Source organism: Herpailurus yagouaroundi, unplaced genomic scaffold (genome assembly GCF_014898765.1).
Source record: "Herpailurus yagouaroundi ecotype Mexico unplaced genomic scaffold, PumYag 214, whole genome shotgun sequence".
Taxonomy (NCBI): Eukaryota; Metazoa; Chordata; class Mammalia; order Carnivora; family Felidae; genus Herpailurus; species Herpailurus yagouaroundi.
This window is the reverse complement of record NW_024412445.1, coordinates 1,542,594-1,551,359: the sequence shown is the minus strand read 5'-3', so window position 1 is coordinate 1,551,359 and position 8,766 is coordinate 1,542,594. Positions and strand designations below refer to the sequence as shown.

The following is an 8,766-nucleotide window of genomic DNA, read 5'->3' as shown; positions in this document are numbered from 1 at the left end:
CCTAAACAAAAGTACGAACCAGAAGACCGACCAAGGCAAATGTGACCTGGAGTTGCATTTCATGCTGAGTTTAACACTGGCCTTTGAACTGGGTTAGCACCTGTGGCTCTGTCCCTTCTCTGTTTAAGTAACTAATTCCAATTAAATTAATGCTGTCTGGTGACAGAGCAGTCTTAAACAGAAGCATAAATCTGGTCTTGGAAATTTCAAGGCAGTGCTAAGTAATGATATGTTCATCCATGAGATCCGGCATACACTAGCATTTTTATTTAGCCTTCATGTATTATCAAAATGAGGAAACAAAATGAAACATTAATTTTCAGAAATCTCACAAAATTCTGAGAATAACTGCTTCCGATTAAAGAAATATGGCACGTCACATCTAGCTCAACTGTATAATGTGTACGTTATGTTTTCTGTTTCAGCCTTGGCATCCTCTGTGGGTGTCCTGACCTTGGAAAGGGTAATAGATTGATGCATAAAAAGAGACAAGATGAGAGTAATGTGCAAAAAGACTCACGAGTGATATGGCGTTTTTAAAAGCGAAATACATGGCTGCACGTATCTGCTCTAAATCCTAATTTTGTTTTCTTGCATGTGTTAGCATCTGTGGGTCAGAAGACAACTGTGTGTCAGCAGTGGTGTTACCTGTGTAGCGATATGACACAGGTGTATACAACTTCTATAATTTCCATGGGTTTCTGATGTGGAATAAAGAACATGTATTACTTTGACCAAGTAATCATATTGTTCAAAACAGATTATATGACAAATGTTCTTCATGTTGTCATAGTTGCGTGCCCCGCCTTCCAGCACTGGATGTCCCCAGCCCCATGCTGCAGATTGGCAGTTTTCCTGGTTACCTTCATGTTGAAATAGACTTCACACCATCCAGGTGATGAAAATAATCTCCAGGGACTAAGTCATTCTTTGAAGGTATGATTTGAATGTGATTCTATTCAGTGTGGTGCCCCCCGGAATCTAGAACCTTGTCTGGTTTGTTGTTTTTTGTCAAGGAACCAGCTTGAATTTATTTATGAGTTCCAATATATCTGTTTTTAATGTATCTTTGTTGTTTGGGGGAAATCATGTATGCCTATCATAAATTAGAAACAAACACTTAAATGTGTAAGTAACAGGTCAAAGTAAAATAGAATCGAACCACAAAGTTCAGTAACTGCCGCCATTTTGGTAAACCTACTTCCAAACACACATCCCTATCCACACCTGCACAAGCAGATTATAAGGTACAAAACTTCACATCACCGAGCCACATGTTTCATTGATTTTTAAATTACAAATTATGTTGTAAACCCTTTCTAGGAAAACAAATATAAGTAAATGTCATCTCTTTAAAATAGATGAACTGAATCTGTGTACCATGGAATATAAAATTGTGGGGGAATGTGTAACCTACTGGCCTTAGATGTGAAACCATAAAATTATGAGCTACTGAAACCAGGAAAACATACCTTAAAAAAAGAAAGAAAACATCCTTGGACTTGAAGAAAGATGTATAAACACAAAAGGTGAGTCAGAGTTTCCTGTCACTGGCAGTTTTCCAAATGCATCCCACACTTTCTGCAGAGTCCTCGAAGGACAGCAGGATGCGGTTACTGTCCCTGTAGGGAGCCTAAAGTGCTGCAGGACACATATCTGTGGGACAGCTCTTGTGATTAGCACGTGTGTAGGAAGCATGTACGATTTACTGGAAAGAAACCCCAGAGCCGGGCCTTCTGAGACCTGAGGAGGAACACATCTGCTCAGGGAGGAAACAATCCAAGGAGGTGTTCAAGATGTTCAAAGGCCGCTGCCTTTCCCTGTTAAAAACACCAACAACGTAACAATGCAGGGAAATGATTCGACCTGACGTTTCACTGTATGCACACAGCAGGTACTCTACACCACTTTGCCCCCAAATGTTTCTCCTTAAATGAACCTGATAAATGACAGTATCAGGGAAGACATTCCAAGGCTTACAAAGTCACCATCAACTCAGCTCTGGAAACGGGGCTTTCGGTACCTCCCGTCCTCCAGCCCAGGAATTTAACACGCAGGTGCTTTTAAAATAATTACCTTGTTTTGCATCCTGTATGTTAATATTACATTCCCAGAGTAGAGAGCACACACAGCATCCACTGACTTGGCCAAGTAGGCTGTGCCCTTAATAGTCTGGTTGCACATTGTCTTGGCTTAATGGGGAGCGTAACTGTGGGGCAAAGTGCAGGCAGAAATCTGTAGAGAACGAGTTTGGCTCCAGAAACCCTAGGAACACGAGGCCGGGTCCCAGCTGTGCAGGTGTGGACAAGTATTCAAATTTGACAGCCTCCCCCCAGCCCTGTTTCTTCCACTAAAACTGAACAGAGCAAAACCGACTTAGAAATTAGAGGGATATCGTGCTAGAGAATCTTGCCCGTCACAAGAGCACTGCTGTCCAAGAACACCCCCCTCCCCTGTTTCTAATTAAGAGTCTCAGCACCCTGTAAAACCCCAGGGGGTGCATGGCTTCAGATTTCTCAACACCTCCGACTAAGTACCAGCCTCACACACCCATGCTTTGCCTTTGGAAAACATGCTGTAACAGTGTAGGCATCTGGTTGAATGTCACAAATTTATATGCACAAAATACTTACTCCCTACCTTGAATCTACTGGTTCTTTTATATTTACAATTTTGTTTTATTATCAACAGGAGAAATGCGTGGTGACAAGGGCAATAATACAATTTGCAAGACTGGCTTGACGGTCCTTTGAGTAAGTGTCACCTAGTGGGTGCTGGAAAACGCCACAGGAGTTACCATAGAAACCGATGAAGATTCCTGAAAATAGTTAGGGACTAAACCATTGGTCCACCTGGGGCCGGGACGCATGCGTTTCCATGGGAACGGGAGCTGTTTGCTGCTGGGTGATGTGAGGGAGATGGGAAGGCATGGCTTCCGGGAGTCATGTGTTTACTGGAAACGTGGTTAAAAGTCCTAGTACAGCTTTGTCAGGCACAGATTCAGTGTGACCCTCTGTAGGGAAATTGGACATAAGTGATGAGATTTGGGGGGTGTCAGGGGTGGGGGGATCTGGAGCCAACAGCCAAGAAAGAATTCTTGAAGACGTCTTTGGTGCATAAAGGTGGTTTATTAAAGCACAGGGACAGGACCCAGGGGCAGCAGGAGCTGCACTGGGGTCGTGACGGGTAACTCATCACATACCCTCAGCTTGGGAGGGGGCGGGGATAGAGTAAGTCTCTTAGGAATTTTGGAAGCAAGGTTTCCAGGACCTTGAGGGGGTCGCTGTGGCCAGGGAAACGCCGTTTATTACCGTTTAGTAAAACCTCAGTCCTGAGACCCCTCAGGTGTATATCGGGGGCCCTAAGCCTGGAGGATGATGCCAGCGTGTGTCCTGGGGCAGTTGAGATAAAGGAAGGAGACTTACAGGGTCCTCGAGGTGGGGTGATGTGAAGCTGAGATTCCCTTCTGCCCCCCGCAAAGCGTCATCATGGAGGCAGCTGAGCCCCTCGAGGGAGGTCACTGTGCCGGTTTCAAGGACTGGTCAGTGAGCCGTAGGCAGTAAGGGGATTTGATGTTTCATTTGCCTCAGTTTCCCATGTCACCACGGCAAGCACTTGAACCCCCTTCCTGTGTTCTTGGGCGGCCAGGAGTGTCCGAGGAACATCACACAGATCCACCTGGGGGAGGGGTGCTGTCCGCTCGTGCTCTGCCCTCAGCCCACCCCACGCTCCCTTATCAATAAGTATATTCTATTTATATTAAATACACATAAATGTATGTGCATACATATATATATTCAGTGCCCCCAGGTGAAAACCACAGTTGACAGAGGTGGGTTGACACTCACTGGAACGGGGAAGACCCCTCCCCTGAAGAACCGTGGGCCGTCTCAGTTAAAGGGCGCAGGCAACTGTATTTGGGGGGAGGGTCCAAGAATGCGGGGTTTTGTTCTAGATTGGATGCTGTCAGACAGTGGGGGCAATTCTGTGGCTACATGAGGAAGGCACTCGCCTGAAAAAGGGAGTCGTTGGTATTTTGTAAGCTGCCCAGTGACGCATGTCTGTGCACAAATTATTCTGCCCCATATTGTCGTGGTCCCCAAGTAAACTGTCTGGGGTTTGTATTCTGTGAGATTGTTTTTGTCTCATAGCAGAAGACCAATCACAAAGAGGCTGTTAGTGTCAGGGGCTCCTTGGTGGGTAGACAGATAGATGATAGATAGATAGATAGATAGATAGATACATAGATGACAGATAGATGATAGAGAGATAATAAGCAAGTGATAGATGATAGATAGACATATTTAGATATTTGGATAGACAGATAACAGAGAGATAATGGATGAATAACAGACAGATGGTGGACAGTCAGGGCCTCAGCACTAACCCCTTGAGGCCCCATGTGACTAACGGTCAATCCACCTAAGCAAATGGTCACACAAATAAATCTGTGCACTTGCCAAGGTCCAAACTGCTGAGTGCTTTCTATGGCCATCGTGTTAAATATAAAAGTTTTTAAGTGACAAGGGGAAGTGCTTTTGACCTAATGTTAAAAACTGGAGGTAGGGTAAAAATAGACACAGATGGGGCTATGGCCACAGGTGCAGACGCACACCCTAATCAGGAGTGACACCTGGAGAATGGAGGGTCGTCCTGGCACCTTGTCCAGACCCCACCTGGGCCACGCGTGTGGCTGAGAGAAAGATCGGAGTCCTCAGGACCGCCCCGCCCCCCGCCCCTGACCTCTCGCTCTCACTGGCTGCCACGTCCTGCTTCCCCCCCACCCCCGGCCCCTGTGAGGCCCCGCCTGCAAGTTGGGAGCTGGGACACTGTGTCCCTCCCCCTCAGCATAGACCTGCCCGTTCTTCCAACCTGCCCCGGTGTTCGCTTGCTTGCTGCACTGAGCCTTATTGTTTTTCTCCCTCAAAACTCCAAGTGCGGGCTGGCAGTGACCTCTGCCCGTGACCTCTGCCCATCTTGTTGGCTAACAGCCTCGCAGCACCTGGAACAGAGCCTGTGGCACTAACGTCCCGTCCCCAGCCCCAGGAAACGCACGTAACCAAGTAACACCACGTTCAAGATACTGTCTGAGGAGCTGTGATCACCAGGCTGTTGGATTGACGGCTGGTTTTTCTTCTTTAACTACCACTTGGCTTTGTTTTCCATATGTGTATAATGTTCACATATATACGTTCTATTTTCTGCTCGCAGAGAAAATAGGGCAAGAATGGTCTCCTTAAGATCTCACCTGCCTCCAGGGCGCCTGGGGGACTCACTCGGTTGAGCTCAGGTCATGATCTCACGGTTTGTGTGTTGGAGCCTCGCATCAGACTCTGTGCTGACAGCTCAGAGCCTGGAGCCTGCTTGGGATTCTCTGTCTCTCCTCTCTCTCTGCCTCTCTCCTGCTCAAGCTCTTTCTCTCCCTCTCTCTTTCACAAATAGGTAAATAAAACTTTAAAAAACAAACAAGATCTCACATACCTTGTTTCATTGAACAAATACTGATTGAACATTGATTCCTCCACCATTGAGAAGACATAGTCTTTCTTAGTTATAGTAGGTGCACATGACATAAGCAACATGAACAGTCACTGGCCACCAAGGACCAGGCCATTGGGACAGCTTTCAGCAGAAGGCAGAGGCACGGAGAAAGCTTGGACCTGGAGGGTCGGGGTGTCCTCGGGAAAAGTGTCAGAGCCACAGGAAGGCAGGTGGGCCGGGAAGCTCCACTCACCTGTTCCTCCTTCGGGGACACCTGCCCCTCCCTGCCCACGGCCCCCGGGGAGCAGATTCCCCAGGCAGACTTCTCTGCGGCCAAGCTAATCCATTTCTCCTTCCAGAGCCACACACGCCTCCCTCAAGGACCAGAGAGTTCTTTATTCCGGTAATTCTCTACACCTTGGCAGGCGAGAAAAAAAACAAACACAGCCATATTGACAACATGATCTTCCGGAAAATGTCTTCTCCATCCTGAAAGGGTCCTGTGGTGCGTATTTAACGTATAGGGTTACAACATTTAGTGTCCCTTCAGTGCACTGGGCGAGTGGGGACATCACACTCCATGTGGTCAAGGGGCGCCTCCTGGAGCCCTGCACACACAGGACGGGGTAGGTTGGAGCCCCGCGGAGTGGGGTGAGGACACCCACTCCCCATCTCTTGTGCCAGCTCCCGCTGGCCCTTTCTCTGCCATCACGCTCAGCGTCAAGCTCGTAAACCAAACGTTTTCCCGTTTTATGAACTCGGCCAGCGACCCCAGTCGCTCTCTTGCAAAGGGCACAGTGTACTCTTGGAGGGAGGGGCTCACACAGCCTGGCGAGGGCTAGAAGTCTGCAGCGTCGATGGTCCTGAGGTCCCGGCACCTACAGACGTTCTTGTGCAAAACACTCCACAGCACAATCAGGGCCACACAAGTATTTGAAAGCTGGAGCGAGGCAGCATTCAGCGTGGACTCTGACCCTGGAGCAGGCGCGGGCGGTGTGTTCACGTCCCCGGGGCCACTCCAAGCTCTGTCCCCAGCTCCCGATGCCTTCCAGGGCTTTCTTCAGCCAACTGCCACCTGGAAGCTGGGAGGGGATGTGGCCAGGGGTGGGAGTGAAAACCCAGCTCCTTCCTCAGGGCAAACTCTGCGAACAGGCTTCCCGTCCCTGCAGGTGCCCCCCAGGCATCACCCAGGCCCCAGACTTTGCCTGAATCTTAATTTGTCCCTTTCCTGACCCCCACCCCGCACCTCCTCTGGACCCCTTCCTAATTTCTTCTTGGAACAGAGGCTTAATAAACCTCTTGCACATGAAGCCTGGGCTCGGTGCACCTGCTCTGGGAGCACCTGACCCAGACGGGCCCCCAAAGGGAGCACCAGGACCAGTGTGGCACCTGGTTGCCAGTCAGTTGGGGATCCTACCTCGGCTCAGGTCATGGTCTCACATCTCGTGGGTTCGAGCCCCGCGTGGGGCTCTGTGCTGACAGCTTGGAGCCTGGAGCCTGCTTCGGATTCTGTGTGTTCCTCTCTCTCTCTGCCCCTCCCCTGCTCATGCTCTGTCTCTCTCAAAAATAAATAAACATTAAAAAAAATGTTTAAAAAAGGACAAGTGGCTTTATCCCTGAGCACCAGGAAGGGGCTATTCAGGGCAAGAGTAACGCATCTGACGTAGAGTAGTTTTATTTCGAACAGTGTCTAGCTTGACTCTCGGGCGGCACTCCCCTGGGTGACTTCAGTTGTGGGGGTAGGCGGTCTTCAACTCAAGCATAAGCATATTCCTCCAACAGGCTTCCCAGCTCTTACAGGAGGAGGCCCACCAGGGAGGCTGGGCAGGTATCTTGCCTCTGAAGAGCAGGACTACGTGCCACTGGGCCTCCTCCGACTCCAGGAGGCGACGCTTACGTGACCTCCAGCCACACGAAACCTAACACCTGCCATGACTCACGAGCTCACCTTCAGAGGGGGATCCCGACTGCACACACGGAACCCACAGGCAGGCATTTTTAATCCCCCCCGGCAAAGCTGCGCCGGGAGAAGCGACAGCTGCTCTCATGTTCCCAGATGGCATATCTTTCCTGGCACTGGCGCCCGAAGGGCGCAGGGAAACCAGAAGCGAGAGCCCAGCACCTGCTGGGGCCTGAGTCAGGCTGGGCTCGCCAGCCTGGCTGCGGCTTACCCACCGATGGCTCAGCGCTGTAAGTCATAGCTGGGAGTCACAGGTAACAGAGCCCAGGATGGAGCGAGCAAGTTGAGACAAGGAAACTATGCAGCTTGGAAATCACCTCTGTCCCCAATTGGTTTTGCTCTACTCCCTGCATTTCATGGAATCCAGGAAGGTAACACACCAGGGGGTCACCGAATCCCAGTGCAGGGACAGCCCAGCTGGCCAGGGTCACACGGAGCCCTATGCAGCACTGCCCGATAATGGCCAGCTAGCGGCCCAGGAAGAGCTTCCCGGTGTCTTCAGAACCAACCCTCTCCTCCGGGGTAGATGGTGCGAAACTTCAGGGCTGAATTTACCCCCATAATTAAAGTTTATTTATTTATTTTGAGAGAGAGAGAGAGAGAGAGAGAGAGAGAGAGAATCCCAAGCAGGTTCCTCGCTGTCAGCTCAGAGCCTGACGCGGGGCTTGATCCCCCCAAACTGTGACATCATGACCTGAGCTGAAATCAAGAGTTACTCAACCGACTGAGCCACCCAGGCACCCTATCTCTGTTTACTGTCAACATAGGTTATCCAAGACCTTAGGCCGCAACTTTCTCATGCAGAAAAACACCTCCCTTTGCTTGCACAGTATTGTCTCTTGGGATGAGGCCGTGCCCGTAAGGCTATTCTGAGTGAGAGCTCTTCCCGGAGGGACTTCAGAGAGAACAGAAATGTTTGCAGAGATTCTCTGGTTGAGCCAGGGGTTCACGCCTCCTGTTTTCGGTGGAAATGGTACAAACACTGGGTCAATGTTTGTGTAAAGGCGTGCTGTCTATTCAAAGCTGATCCAAGGCCATGATTGGCCCCTGCCTTCAACACTCAGACTCGTCCACCTGAGCAACACACACTGCTCAGTCCTCATGTCGAAAATCCCTCGGTTTGTCTCGAACAAAGTCAACTGAATCTTCAGTTCATTTCGAATGCTGAAATCATTCTTTAATTCTGGAAAAACATCCCCAAATTCATGCTGACTTTTTAAATAATTCACCCAGGGAAGCCTTCTCGTTCCTTAGTTGGGTTTCAAGGTCTCTTCAGCAAAAGGAATATGCAAATCAAAGAAAATCAAATAATATTATTGTACCTA

General features: G+C 49.3%; 1 long non-coding RNA gene across 1 annotated transcript; it reads left to right on the top strand.

Annotated features, from left to right (window-relative positions):
- The first annotated feature begins 830 nt into the window (after positions 1-830).
- LOC121016926 (uncharacterized) lies at positions 831-2,737 on the top strand. Its single transcript, XR_005784536.1, has 3 exons — positions 831-936; positions 1,362-1,529; positions 2,692-2,737. It is a non-coding gene; the product is annotated as an uncharacterized LOC121016926 (long non-coding RNA).
- Positions 2,738-8,766: the final 6,029 nt, after the last annotated feature.